Raw genomic sequence first — 15,730 nt, 5'->3', positions numbered from 1 at the left:
AAAGATGTTTCCACATTGGATTATAGTTGATGGTCATTATAAACCGTTTTAACTGGCAGGCTGAGCGAGTTGAGTATTACATAGGGATGCAGTCAAAAGGTGACACTGAAGCAGCTGCAAAGTTTAGGCATAAAAATCAGTTAACGGATCGCAATTTAGATCTTTTTAAAAGAGGGACCAGAAAGTCTTAACATGGGACAGTAAATGTGTGGAAGAAGATGCTGTGGTCAGATGAACCAAAAACTGATCTTTTGAGTATGTAGGTAAAGCATCTTGAACATCAGAAAAAATATCTATCTAATAAAATTATAGCTACAGAGAAATATGATGGTGTAAGTGTCGTGTTTTTGAGATGATTTATATTCAGCATGGTTAGACATGCTTAAATCCAAGAAAACCTAAAGACAGAAGTACAATGAATGTCTTGGATTTGTCTCTGTTCATATTTTGAAAAGGATCAGTCAAAGTGTAAACCTAAACCCAATGCATCTACACAAAAACTGGAAAACCGATGTTCACACAAACCCTCCTTCTAATATTGCAAAGTTGAACAGGCAGAAATTTCACTGTACAAATGTGCAAAACACTTCAAAAAAACTTCCTGTCCGCTTATTAAATGTTTTAACTCAGAATCTGAATACTCATGCATGCCACACTATTCAGATTTTTTTCCAAGGAAGAGTTTCAAAGCATGTATTACTTTCTCCACTTCATAGTTATGCATGAGTTAGTTCTAATCTGTCACATGAGGTTACAATAAATGACTCTAAAGTTTGCTATTGAAAGATGACAGAATGTGACTTTAACATAAGCTTAATTCATGCAGAATGAACGACTCAGTGACACCAGACTAACGTTGTGATACTCACTGCAGCTCAACTAAATTCAGATACAAGCACAACAACCTAGGTATGACCACTTAATCCTTCTGAGACCCATCTCTCTTTACACTACAGTGGTCTGCCCTCCCTTCCTGCCCTCCCTTCCTGCCCTTGTTGCTTCATCTGCCCCACTTCTTTCCTCTTTTAATAGTACTTCTACTTCGTTTTTTTTTTTTTTTTTAATTTACCTCCTCCGCTCTCTGTGACCTCTCATCTCACCATCTGATCTAATCTGTGCCTTCTTATAAGGTCATCTCTGCACTGCTGTATTTTCTCAGGGAGCGAGAGTAGCGAGAGGGCCCTTTCTCTTTGATTCGTCTCCATGTTGGAAGGTGGATGGCCTGGGTGTTTAAGATGACACACTGGATTAAGTGGCTGCATTCACTCTGGATGTTGGGGTCATCCACAGGGGGTTCCCAGGGCCACTCCGAGGATTGTTGCATGCTGATCTGTCACGGGGTGCTGAAACACATTTCAAAGCCCTTTTGATCCATCGCAGCAGTTTCCACAGGCAGCACATCACGTACGCATGTGCACGTGTACTCGCCGTAACCTTAAACAGGGTCAACTGGAGTTTTGAAAAAACAATCTCCGGACACAATCACGGCACGTAAAAACTTAACAGGGATAAAAATATGAATACAAAAGTTTGTGATCGTTAGTTTTACTACGTACTTAAAAAATGGATACTAAGTCTTTGGTTGGAAGAAACATCCAGAAATGGTAATATCTGAATAAAACAATACAGAGGCTAAGCATGCAAATTTTACTCCTCATCTCCAAACATTTTCACATAAAAAAAGAAAAAAGATAAAGTCAAGCTATCAAAAATATTAGTCCACACTGCCTTAAGGGAGGCAATGGTGGCCTCATCTAATATAAATTATATACACAAATTTTGGGCAACACAAATGTGTCCCCACTGAGCAAAAAAAGCAATCTCAATGTATGTCAAAGCTTAAAACTCTGATTTAGAAAGTCCTCTTCAATCCAAAATACAAAATGTATAATTAATGTGGGTAATCAGATTTCTCAACCTTTTTCACAAAGCACTTTCCTTAAAAGGAAAAAATTGTGAGAATGGAGTCAAAAATTCAATATGCCTTATGTTTTTGTCATGCGAGCTTAACATAAAAATCTATTTGTCTATTTGTATACAAGCTTTCTATTGACTGAGAAAACTTGTTTTGGTTTTGATAAGTATTCAGCAACAGATTCATTTTCAAGATTTGGAATTAGAAAAGGAAAAGAAATCTTAATAATTTTGTATGGCCACAGTTTGTGAAATTAATGACCAAGATCTTCCAGTCCAAAAAAAAAAAAATGATCAAGAGTCAATGGCAGAATAAAGAAGCGATAGATAAGTGTGTTTTCCTTTCAAAATGGCACCATTTAGGTGAAAACACATTTTTCAACTGTATAAGAATACAAAGCAAGAAGCACGTTTATAAAAAAACAAAAAGACACAAAAGGAAAGTGTTTTAGTTGCAATCGCAGCTACTTGTCTATTGAAATATCCTCATGTATGTTAAAACTGACATGTAAAGTTACATGTTCATATATGAAGGGACCTGTGAACATTGAAGATGGTCAGTTTCTGTAAGTTGGCTGGATGTTGGTTAGAGTTAGGATGGTCTGTGACTGTACTTGTGTGTAGAGAAGGCTTGTTGCTTAAAAAGGCCCCGGCATACTTAGAAGTGCATTACATGTGTCAGGCTAATCCACAGTGATAGCTAAAGTGCTCTTTGTTGACCACAGGAGACTGTGTGTGTTTGTTTGTACGATTATGTTTTCGGTCAGGCAGCATGGAAAAGACAACACAAGAGATGGCCACCATGCACATTATTCTTCATAAATTTTGCATCGGGCCACAAGGCTTCTGTCATCCTATGTACAAATGATGGGGAGAGAGGGGGAGCAATACAAAGGGAGCAGGAGCTCGCAAGACAACTGAACAAGAGAGTAACAAACATGAAAAAGCTGAAGGAAAAGATAAACCAGAAATATAAAGAAATATGTGAATATGTTTGAAATAGAGAGATATGAGAGAAACATGGCTGACTGTAAATATACAGTCACACAGTGATCAGCTTAACTTTTTAGTTTGTCATAGTGCTGTTCTCTCATTTTTTTCTGAATACAGTAGTGCTATCAAAATGTAATATGCTGGTGATTGAATTAAAAAGTGGCACTCATGCATTCATTATGCAAAGAAAGATGTTTTCCACATGTTTTGTGTTGCTGTAGTAGGTAGTTTTAGAAAAATATGTTTTACATATTTGTTAAAACTGTCACTATGTGGGGTGTTGTGGTGGTGCAGGGGTAGAGCACAACCCACATAAGGAGGCCATCGATTCCTGCCCTGATGACCTTAGCCACATGTCTTTCCCCTCTTTCCTGACTAGCTGTTCTCAAATAAAGGCCACTGGAGCCAAAAAAAAAAAAAAAAAACTGTCTCTATGTCATGATAGTAAAATATAAGACAACTAATCTGTGAAAAAAAATAAGCTCCTCTAGCTCCTCCAAGTGGCCCTTCTGCCATTTATAGAAATAAAAACGTCCTTACCAGTGTCAATCATGCTCATGTATGCACTACTCATACTCATCCCCCACGCAGGGCTTACCATTGTTCAAGCTGAAGATTGCTGGCTACCAGGGGAGAGGTATCTATAATGTGTGGTTGTTCAAATGTTCAGGCTAAATCCACAGTTTTCTTAGAACTCCCTACTGCATCTCACAAAACAAAGCCTGTGTTAAAAAGTCATAAAATAACCTGGGAGTATTTCTTTTTAGTTGCTAATTTGTCCATTTCTAAGGCTGCATTGTGACTGAAATTTGTTTTTTATTTGCCAAAATGTCTTAAAAATGCTGAGAGATGCTTACCTTGTGAATAAACATATTGCATACTTATTGTAGAATTTCAATTCATAAATGTTCATTTCATGACTTCAAATCAATAAAAATCTAGCATATGTGTGTATATGTGATGTATTTGTAAATGCTTGTGCTGTGAATAAAGAGAGGATGCGAACTATGAGAATTCCTGTGCTCAGGAAAGCTGTGTGTGTTTGGAGAGACTGGGCTGTGGAGGTTAGGCAGGGCTGCAGCAGTGCTGGAGACCTATTTTAATTCTTAACTAGATGTCCATGATTTATTAATCTGAGTTTGAAATAACAATTACCATGTCAGAAGGGATCAGGCCAAAGATTTAATTGCATTCAAAAACAGACTTAATGTGGAGCTTCGCCCAAACCAACGCACACGCATAGCATTCCCAACTGGCGAAAGGAAACGCCTCTTTTTGTATTTGTGACCATGCAGTGCACAGTTTTGTGGAAATATGAGCATGAATCTCAACACTGTTTTTGTATCATTTGTCTACTTGCATTTTCAGTCTTATCTTAGTAGCAACTCTTGCACGGATTTAGGTTTTAAAAATCAATTAAATGATTCCTTAACGAGACACATGGTGAGTCATGTAAATATATTTGCACCCTTACAGACTTTTATTTCTTCCAGTTCAGCCTTGTCAGACTTGAATGCTTCAGATCATCAGACAAATTATCTTGGCCTTAAGTGAGAAGTGTTTGTTTCCTTGAATTGTCTGTAATTAACCAAAATGTTTTCATTCATTTTAATAATCCATGTTATTAAAATACATTATAAAGAAACTGAGAAATGTCACATGATCCCTTGGAACAATTTAGTCAGCTGACGAGGGGTTGTCAACGTTTGTTTGGCGTTAGTTTTGGCTCCTGCTGAGGATGTCAGATGGAAACCTGGTGTTCTGATCAGAATTGACCATCTATTGCTCTTCAGAATCCATTGCCACACAACATATAATTATACATTCAACTCATGTGGTAAGCTCTGTACTTAGTTTTCAGTTTATAGAAAAATAAACAGTGTTTAGGTGTTTAAAATCCTTTGTTGCAGGGTTGTTACTGCAACCACTGACTACTTTGAGAAAATGTTTTACTAATTTGAAGTTTAATTTAGACTTTTATAATTGAATTGCACCTGGGGAATATGAACACAGATTAATGTGCAAAGATGTGTTGTTTCATTTGGCTATGATGCCTAATTGATTTTGGATTTTATTTTTGTACTTTTGACTCGTTTTGTGATTGGCATGCTATCCGGAAGTAGCGTTTTTTGACTATAAGTGTGCAGTTAAATTAATGAGTTTTCCTAAGAAATACTGTATTGACAGCCCCACATGATTTCTGAACTGCCTGTTTAGTTATTTAAATGATGTATGGTATTAATGTTTCCTGGAAAACTGGTTTCAGTTAATGATTGCATTTAAATTGTTGTTGATTATTGTTCTGACCCTTTACAGGTCAGGTTTTCTGCCCTAAAATGAAAACTGAACAGAACTGAACTGATGGTGAGCTGATAGGACCTTTTACTTTTTTATTTTCCCTTTTGATTTTTATTCTGGATTGGATTGCAGTATTGGAAGGACACAACTGAACTCTCAAAAAGACAGAGAACCACGAGAAACTTTAGAACAATTAAAACCACAAAGAACTCTGAAACAGTCTGGGAAAGACTTTTTGAACTGGAATCTGTTACTGCACATAAAGTGCTCTGAACATTTATTATTTAGAATTTTTTTGAATTGCATAACGAGTGCTCTGAACAGTTATTTTGAATTCTTGAACTGCATAAGAAATGCTTTGAACATAAAGTTAAGTTTATATGCATTTATATACATTGCGTTTTCCATTAACCCAAATAAAATTAATAAATAAAGGTATACACGCTGCGCATGGTTACATCTGACAATCCATAGAAAAACTGAATCTGAATGACAACCTGATGTAGATTAACCACGGTGAGAGCCATTATTCACAATGGAGGAAACATGGAACAGTGGTGAAAGGCTGACACTGCAAAATTACACCAAGAGTGAAATGATGACACATCTGGAAAAAGAAAATAACCCAGAATGTATAAAGCACCAAAGAGATGTTGGTAAAAAAAAAAAAAAAAAATTGTTCAGAAAGTTCCAAGGTCAAAACCACTGATAACTAATAGTTACCCCGTATTTGTCAAAATATTCTGCATCCTTTTGAGACAAAACTGGAACTTTTGTGTTTTTCCCATTACATTTGGCATAAAACTAACAAATTTTACTGACAGCCAAACAGGGTAATGATGGTATGATGGCGTGAGGCTCCTTTCCTGCTTCAGGATTTTGATCAATCGCTGTTAGGAATAGAACCATGAATTCTGTTCCTCTAGCAGAAAATCTAGAGGGAAAATGTTGTCATTACTTTGCTTGGTTTACTTTATTTGTAATCCTGACCTTCAGTGCACTTGGATTATGCAGCAGCACAATGATCCTAAGCAATTGTACCTCTGAATTGTTGCACTGGATTGTCACTAAACCTTTGAATGAAATGAACTTTTATTGCCTTGTCCAGCTAAATAATTGTAGTCAATTTTCACATTACTGCAGCAATTTTCAACTTTTCAATAAAACAAGTATGAAATATTTTTTTCCAGGCATGTTTAGACTGCACTACCATCTCTGTGTAAAAGGCTTGGTGATTTATTAACGTTAACATGGACCAGAAATGGTCTTTGATGAAATGAGTTTTTTTTTTTTTTTTTTTAACTCAATGAAAATCTAAAATGAGGAAATATGTCATTTGGGCAATTTAGTTAATGTTCCTCCTTGTAAAGATAACCCCCCTACATTAAGTAGCACTTAAACAACAGTTTTCATGTACAGCCTTATGGCGTGGTTACTAATAGGAAGTGTAATGAGGCTGACCCACGGGCCTTGTCTAATTTGAAGAGCCTGTTAAATGACTTGAAGATTTTTAAAGGTAATGTTTAAGAGCTGTGCAAAGTTCGGAGAAAGTTAGTAAGAGTTGTGTGAAAACTGAAAGTAAGAGCTGCTTTTTCAGATGTCGGAGAAGCAGCTGGAGAGATTTTCATTTACTTACTTATGCATGTATCATAGGTTTGTATTATCCATACTCAAAGAGGCTGCAGAGAGAAATGTATCTACTTAAATAGTAAGTACTCTCCTTGCTTGTTCCACAACTAACACACACACACACAAATGCACTCAGACACATTCAAATATCCAGTTTCCTTTCCTCTCAGCTCTCTTTTTGTGTCTGTCCCCTGTCTGTACTTCTGAAGGAATTCTCCATCCATCTAATTCCCCTCCTGGTTCTTTTATATTGAGGCTGGACCCCGCTCGTATTCCATGTCAAAGGCTTTTTCTTTTATTGAACATCAAATCCTCTGTGTCTCGCCTGGCGTTCTCTTCTCTCTGCTCGGCACCATGCATATTCAGGAGCCGGCGGGCGCACTGTAAGGCCGGCTAGGCCTTCCAAAATCCACGATTGTGGGCATTAGCGTCTATATTTGTGTGTTAAGTCGACCACACTGTAGCCAAGAATGAGAGTACTGGATGGGAACACAATGTTAGAAGCGTACTTTCTCTTTTGTGCTGATACTCTGTTTAATTCTCCCTTGGTCTGTGTCGTAGCATTCTCCCTCAGCTCAGGAGGCTTCACTTGGTGTCCAAAAGTTTCAACAAAGCTTTAGATGTCTTGCTGTTAGAAGCCAACATGCTGTGGCACTTTGCATACTGATTTGAGTTTTATTGCTGACTTCAAGACAAAAAAGAGAGAAAAGACCTGACTGCTGTGAATTAGGCTATAATATGCTTGGCTCACTTTATTAACAATAAAAGTCCCAGCAGAGATAATACAAGCATAAAAAACGGAAACAATTGTGGAAACAATTACTTTCAGCACTTGGCAAAATTGCACTTTCTGCATTTTCTTTATTTACTTTTCTCACTTTGTTTGAGGTACTGGGACTCAATATTTTTGCATAAATATACCCCAACAATTTGGAAACAATTTTTATTTTTAAAAGTCGATTTATTGGCACGTTTTGCAAGTATTAATTTTCTATCAATTGTGTCATTGCTTTAGGGAAAAAAGTGCTTTCAGTGTGTGACAGAATTTATAAATACCACTATTATACCCCCAAAAACTTTACTTAGAAGAAATGGCAACCTGGACTTCTGAGATGATGGTAAAGTTTTGTTTTGTCTGCTGTTTCTGGAGTCAAAAGGTTAGCGTTCTCATTTTGTGTGATGTTCCCAAATTTAGCGCATGGAGAAAAACGAGTTATAAGTAAATGGAAACAATAATTAAGAAAATAGGCACCACAACATAATTTTTAATTTTGTATCTTTAATTTCTCGTTGTAATAAGTTATTTAGTGTCATTTCAGCTATTCCTGGCAATTCCACACACAGCCGCTAGGGGCGCCTGTCATTGGTGGCATTGAGAAAGTTGAGCACACGAAGAATAAATCTTCCTGTTGAATGTGAACGGAAGCTCAACGTGTGTGTCTTGTCTTTCTTATGCCGCAGGTCAGTAGAAATATATTTTTGTGCACATATATTAATTAATTTTGTCATTTGATGAGATTCATAATGCTATATGGAGCATGTTAAAAGAATAATTGTTTGGTTTAAAGGAATACTACAGCCATTTTTGATGTAATGAAGCTAAGGGTTCTCTTTTGCAGTATGCAATACCTGAAGTATGTTGTTTATGAAGTGTGTTTATTATGCAGAAGAATAAATCTTCCTGTTCAATGTGAAAGGAAGCTCAACGTGTGTCTCGTCTTTCTTATGCCACAGCATCACATGTTGAAGAAGATAATTTCTACATTACCCTCAAGCCATCCAAGGTTGCAGGATAGCATTAGCACCAAAATACATTAAATACCAGTTGTTGCTATATCAACCCAGAACCAAACAAGGAGAAGCAACATCCATCTTCTGTTCCACAAATCTGGAACAAACTTCCAGGAAACTGCAGAACAGGAGCACAGAGTTCCTTTAAATCAAGACTAATAACCCACCTGTTCTGAAATGCTTTCAATTAGTAGAAAGTTGATCAGCAGATTTGTTGTGTATTTGCTTGATGACATTTGGCAGAATGCAACATTTACAGCTTGTTTCATAGTTGCTTACTGTTATGTTTTTATGACATAAAGCACTTTGAACTGCCTTGTTGCTGAAATGTGCTGCACAAATAAACTTCTCAGTGTGAGCTTCTGTCCTGGTGGAGGTGTCGAGGCCACAGCACTGTCAGCCCCTGTGTGTAACTGCAGAGAGAGAGCACGTCTTATTTTTTTCTCTCAGAAATAAATCAAAGCTAATTTCAGTAGCCACAGCCAAATGCTCAATTTTCAACAAGAACGTCCTCTGATGTGGAATTTAATGGTGTGGGAGTGAGAGATGTACAAGCTGCTTCCAAAATCATGAAAAGATCAATTTGACCACATTACCCCGCCGTGGAGTGAGTGTGGACGATTGGTCGTGAAGTGTCCTCTGGTTATGAAGTGGTCTCTGGACAGCTCAGACTTTGGCACAGCGACTAGGCACTGCACCGCTCAGCACAGCTTGCCACAGTTGACCACCAGCCCAGGCAGATGGCCAGCAACCAAACAGCCCTATTAGCATTTGGTCTGGATTAAACCAAATGCCCGGTGGAGATCTATCTGTGGAATAGCCATTTAACATGCTGCAGGGAAAAAAAAAACAGCAGGAGCTGGAGTTGGGAGTAAAGCTGGACATGAAACATGTTGGACCACATTTCTTGCTCCAAGCTGATTCCTTTGGAGTTTCCCTGAATTACTCAGATTTTATTTTTCTTTATTGCAAGGACTTTTGATATTGCTTATGTTTGGAGAAAAAATGAAATTCCTCATTGGCAAATAGTTACTCTGTTATAAATATTTCAAGTAATAAAGAACATGTGATTTGCATTTATCTGAAAAGTCTCTTATTTATCCCCTTAAAAATATATTTATTGTGAGTCAAAGCAACAGGTTTCCAAAAATAGGTTATTTTACCAAATGGCTTTGCACACTGACATTAATTTAATTATATTGTAACTGGGACCAAATTCAAATTCCCAAGTTGAATTTGAATTGAGTCTATAGTATTGAATTTTATTAATTGACATATATACTGGTTATTAATTAAACTTGCTTAAGCCTCGATTTTAAGCAGATTGCAAGATTTTTTTAAGCCATAACGTGTAAATTCGCATGATTTTTCACAAGAATGTAACGTCTACTTTGAAATCAATGCAAACTGCTAGTTTCATGTGAAAGTAAAGCAGAAGCCAGTCGAGGAAAAAGTGGCAAAGAGCTGCACTGATAAAGTCAGTGACCTGTCATGTTACAGAGATCCCCTTGTATCTTGCTCTTGCTTCCTCTTTCACACACACACACACGCACACACACAAGGGCATCATGCATGTTAATCTGAACTGATTGCATGTCCACTTATATAAATTATGGACTGTGCTGGATGCATTATTTACTCAGCAGAATTAAAAGGCATGCTAGGTTGCTGCATGCCATGACAACATCATGATGCACACATACAAACTTAGAAGAATGTAACGTTTCTCCTGTGCACATCTCTGACTTAGTTGTTCTTTCTTTTCATTTCCTTTTCTTCTGATCATTGGTCCAATTCCAGTCTTACTTTTCATTTTTTGTGTTTTTTGCACCCCTTTACTCATCCTCACTTTTTTATTCTTGGTTCCTCGGTTCCTTGAACCTTGCTGTTTCTCATATCTGACCAACTTAATTGTTTCAAATCTATTTTTCAGTCTTTTTTGGGCAAATTTCTACTAATTTTAAAGCCTAGATTTTGTGGCTGTTAAAAATGTTAAGCCACATCAGTGATGTCTTTTTTTTTCCCGGTAAGGATATTACTTATGATCTTTGGGTCGTACATTTCTCTAGTCCTAACACTGGGAAGCAAGTTGAAAACAATTTTAGTTTAGTCTCATTTGTTCAAACCAACTTTCTCCCTAGCCTCTACTGAATTATTCAGATGTTTGACATTAAGATCAGAATGTAGATGTTCTCTAGTGGGATTACAAGATTTCTTTTCATTATACTGAAATGTGTAACAATACAATTCTTCAAGAAGACTGTGGTCCAATCTACCTTCAGACTATTAACAATCTGCTTCTATATAGAAATATGCTGGCCCATTAGTTTTCTGATCTTGTGTGAAACTTTGAAATTCACACAGTTTCCCACAGTTGAAGGGTGGGCAAGTTCTTTAACTGGACAATGTTAAGTAAGTTTTTCAGTCTGGATTCTTCAACTTCCTCCAAACTTCCTTATCTTGACCTTGTCGTCCAGGTTGCCAACAGCACTGGAAATAAGCTTTGAAGGTTAGCTTAAGTGTGTGTTTTGCCCTGAAAATAGATCTCGTTCTGCTCTTGTTTCATTCAATATGCAGAACACCGAGTCTGTCCTCAGAGAGATGGAGAACCTTGCATCTTTTATGTTTGTAGAGTTGGATGAGTTTGGGAGTATGGATGCAACTGACTGGATTTTTTTGGGGGCTTATACAACTGTCACTTTTGTAGAGTTTTTTCTGCACATTATCCTTTAACATTGTCTTCATTATGCATTCTCCTGCAGTAGAACGGAACAGAGGTTCTATACTTCTTGGGAAATCCATAAGCAGGGAATGGCCAAGGATTCCCTGGACAAAAGGTAAGGCAGAAAAACACATGCTTAACACACATATCCGCTCACCGGCCACTTCATTTGGTACACCTATTCAATTTCACATTTACCCCAAAAGGCAAAAAACATAAATCACAGCAGCGACTGAGTAGTATCAACTGATTTTCAGATTGGGCTTTTAACCCGAAGGTGTTTTTAGTAGCCCTGAGAGTCATTAGGCACAAATATATCCCCTCCAAAAAGTGAAACAGAAACTTGACCAGTCACTTTTCTTTTTTTGTGTAAATCTCCTGAACTTGCTAAAAAAGTTCCAACATTCAACAATTCTGATGTACAACTCTTAATGACAGAGTTTACTTCATAGCTGTATTCTGATATTTTTTTGTTTTTGTGTCCTTTTCAGGAGATTTTGTTCTTTTGTGAACAGGTAAAACTAATTGAACTACTACCAAAAAGTTGACCAAAAAAAGACTTTTATAAAATAATTTTTTTTAAAAATGAGCGATGTGCATCAACACAGCAAAAATGATGCCCTGATCAACCAGACAATTTTGACTAAACGGAAAGCAACAGAAGTCAAAACACCAAGGCTAAAATTAACACAGCCTCACCAAAACTGAACAATACTAGATTGGAAGAATGTTGTTCCTGCCTCAAACCACTAGGTCCAGCTGGTGGTGGTGCAATGGTGTGGGGGACATTTTCTTGATACGTGTCATACCTGTATGATTGATTTTGATGATGTCCATCCAGGCGTACCTTTTTTCTGATCGCTACGTCCAGCAGGATAATGTACCATGTCAAAATGATCGTAGCACCTTTGACTATCATCATCATGACTCAAAATCTGAGGTGTTTCCAACACCTCACTAAATCTATGTAAGAAATAAATAAGGTAGCAAGTGAAGAGGTAGTTTTGTGTTCTAATGGTATCATTGTACGTGTCTGTGGGAATAAAGACCATAGTACCCATCGTATAAAGGTAAATACTAGTGAAACTGGCTACATGAAGAGATATCTATGTGAGGACATAATTAACCAAGACTCAGTCGACATTAATTGAGTCTTGATTCTGCCCTTGTAGGCTTTGACGGATATTTTGCTGACGGCATTTCTGCATAAAGTTATTTCTGGAGATGCAGGAATTATGCTTGATACATGAGCTAATATTTTCTAATATTTTCACACATCAGCTGTGTTATTCAAAACATACGCCCTCTCCTGCAAATCACACACCAAAGATTCAGCTGTTAAACGAGTCGTTCTCAGAAACCAGAAAACATTCAGCTTCTAATCAGATGGAACCATTTCTTCAAAGATCAGGCTGGAAAAATGACAAAGATCCACATATTAAACAAAAAAAGATAAGCGATATCACTTTGTGCAAGTGTCACAAGAGCTTTTTCACAAGGCCCATGACACACGTCTACCTTTAATACCTCTATGGAACTCATTACCCAGGACACCTCTGGGAAATTCATTTTTATATATCTACGCCATCTCAATTATGCCTCTTAATTGATATCTTTATTTGTGTAAGTGGCAGCTTTGTACATCACCAGCAGAGAGACAAAGAAATGTTTTCAAAGGAAACAGAGCTCTCATAGGCTGTTTTATTATCCTTTCTCCATTTCCTCATTATTTTTCACATGTCAGGAATGTCACAACACATCCAGTGAAATTATAATGAAGAGTGACTTGGGCATGTTTTCAGAGAGGGAACGAGCTGAGTAGTAGATTTCATGTGATTAATAAGTGGATTTTTACTGTTTAAAGGTTGTAAACACTTAACACTAAGTATGTTTACAGCAACAGAAAGTTGTATTCTTTAAAGGTGAAAAAAAAATCATTCTGGGTGTTATCTGGTCGGCAACACACCTTGTGTTACCATGAATTATAAGGAGGCGTTCAGTAGCAGGAGCAACGTGCTGTTACAAAGTCGGTGCCCTGTTGCAGATTTCTTCTGGTTTTGCCTTCTTGTCAGACTTCAGTAATTACAATTATCAAACAAATATCTGAAAATCGTTGTGAACAAACACAAAATTCAGTTCTCAAATTATAAGTTCAATTAACGAGAGACAAAAAAAAAAAAAGATCCAAACCAAACCTGATCCTTTCTGGAAACTGACTACACCCTAGATTTAATAACTTGTTGTTCCACCCTTTGTGGCAACAACTGCAACCAACTGTTTGCACTAACTGGCCGTGATCTTTGCTGTTGCTGGGAAGGAAATTTGGTGCAATCTCCTTGACAGAAATATTTTTAATTCAACCATTTCTGAGAACTTTCCACAATAAATGGTCTGTTTAAGGTCAAAATTTCAATTGGACTTCAGTTCAGACTTTGAATTGACAATTTCAAAAGCTTCAGTGGTGGACTTGGTGCACTTTAGCTGATTGTCCTGCTGCAAAATCTAAATGTGCTCGAGGTTAAGATAAAAAATACAGTATTCTGTGTTAGAGAACAGAACTAATGTTTCCATCGATTTGGCAAAGTTCCTCAGGTGTCACATATCGTCACACTGTGTTTCAGTATGGTGTTCGTTTTCTAAAATGCTTAGTTTTATTTATCATGTTTTGGGAGACACATGTTCTAAAATGTTCCATATTTGTCCTCACCAGAAGGAGGGCTGGCCTGAGGCAGGACTCAATCAATCACAAACCCACATGGAGAAAAAAAAGATAGGCAACCCGAGGTATGGCTTCCGTCTCTTCCGAACCACACCTCTAGATGCTTTAGCGTCTCCACTTGGAAAACTGAAGTAATTATTTTCGTGCCTCAAGAGGAACAAGACGTCATTGCTATCGCAGCAAGAAACTGCTGAACTGGCCTGAAGTCAAGGTGTGGTGATGGACGCAGACCTCACATCAAGAAACACAAAAGAAAATTACTAAGTCAGCCTTCTATCACCTGAAGAACATTTCCAGGATTAAAGAACTAATGTCCCAACAAGATCTGGAGAAACTCATCAATGCATTTATCTTTAGTTGAATTGATTACAGCAACACAGGTCTGCCTAAGAGGTCAATCAGACAGCTGATCCAAAATGCTGCTGCTTTCGTCTTCACTAAAACTAGGAAAATATAAAACATCACCCCAGATCTAAAGTCCATACACTGTCTCTCTGTAGCTCAGAGAATACACTTTGATATACTTCTATTAGTTTGGAAATCACTTAATGGCTTAGGACCAAAATACATTAACGACCTGCTGTTGTTTCAACCTTAAAGACCTCTCAGGTTTTGTGGTTATAGTTGGCTCTGCAGCCTCAGAATCAGAACCAAATATGGAGTTTTTATCCTTTAATGTAGAACAAACTTCCAGAAAACTGCAAAACTGTTGAAACACAGAGTTGCTTTAAATCAAGGCTAAGAACCCATTTAGATTGAGTTGAATTTAATTAAGAATAGATGGAACATTGACTAAGTCTTGTTTGAATTGCAGCATTTGATTAATTCTCATTATTTTGATACTGCAATGTCATAATCTATGTTTGTTTATTGTGTCTTGTTTTTATCACATATGGCACTTTGAACGCAGCTCGTTCTTGAAATGTGCTGTACAAATAAACTTGACTTGATTTAGAGAAGTGAGTCACTCCCAACATGAAGAAAACAATTCACTTTTTTCCAACCGACTGGAATTTAAAATGTTGTTAAGCTCTGTTACTGGATTAAAAAAGCAGCTTAGTGCAGCACAGCACTACAGGGTTTGGTCATTATCCAGTACCAAAACCTCCTATATAATATGAAGTAGCTGAGGCCGACTCCGCACTCCTTTCCTCTCAGCTTGCGGTTTCACCCACTCTGATTGATTCTTTATTGACCTAACGTGTCCTGTAGGCCCATCACTCCGCATCCTCCCCTCCCTTCAGCCACTGCCTCCAACCTCCTTCTCCAAGTGGAAGGTGAAAAAGAGATCGCTCTCAAAATTGATTTCTTCATGCTCCTTTCATTTCTGTACTCAGGTTGGCCCGTCCTCTCTCCTTGGACAACCAGCCTCTCTTCACAAGTCGCAGTAGTGGACAGCTGGGTGCGGTGATAAAAAGGAGTAGTTCTCCAATTTATGAAGAAAAATTTAATTCCACATTTGACCTACCGATAAAAGCAATAATGGTGCAGGTTAAAGTACAAAACACACGGAGTGCCAAAATGATTTGTCAGGAATCAAAGAGTTAATACAAAAAAAAAATGAGTTTTTGCATACGGGTGCAAGTCACTAATTTAGGATACCACTGAAAAGTAAAATTAATTACTTTAATATCAGCCTTTAGCTCTTTTGCACTGTTGTCTCT

General features: G+C 37.4%; 1 long non-coding RNA gene across 2 annotated transcripts in view; it reads left to right on the top strand.

The window, feature by feature from the left end:
- LOC103137621 (uncharacterized) overlaps positions 1-15,378 on the top strand; it is an 85,873-nt gene extending 70,495 nt beyond the window's left edge. The window contains exons 3-5 of one of the 2 annotated variants that reach the window (XR_476169.2): positions 11,391-11,462; positions 14,058-14,131; positions 14,220-15,378. This is a non-coding gene — a long non-coding RNA (uncharacterized LOC103137621). Of the gene's footprint in view, positions 1-11,387; positions 11,463-14,057; positions 14,132-14,219 lie in introns of both variants that reach the window. The other variant, XR_476168.2, reaches the window with a different exon arrangement.
- The last annotated feature ends 352 nt before the right edge of the window (positions 15,379-15,730 follow it).

Source organism: Poecilia formosa, unplaced genomic scaffold (assembly GCF_000485575.1).
Source record: "Poecilia formosa unplaced genomic scaffold, Poecilia_formosa-5.1.2 Scaffold42, whole genome shotgun sequence".
NCBI classification, from domain to species: Eukaryota; Metazoa; Chordata; class Actinopteri; order Cyprinodontiformes; family Poeciliidae; genus Poecilia; species Poecilia formosa.
Note: the sequence above shows the minus strand (reverse complement) of the source record. Positions and strands in the feature narration are given on the sequence as shown.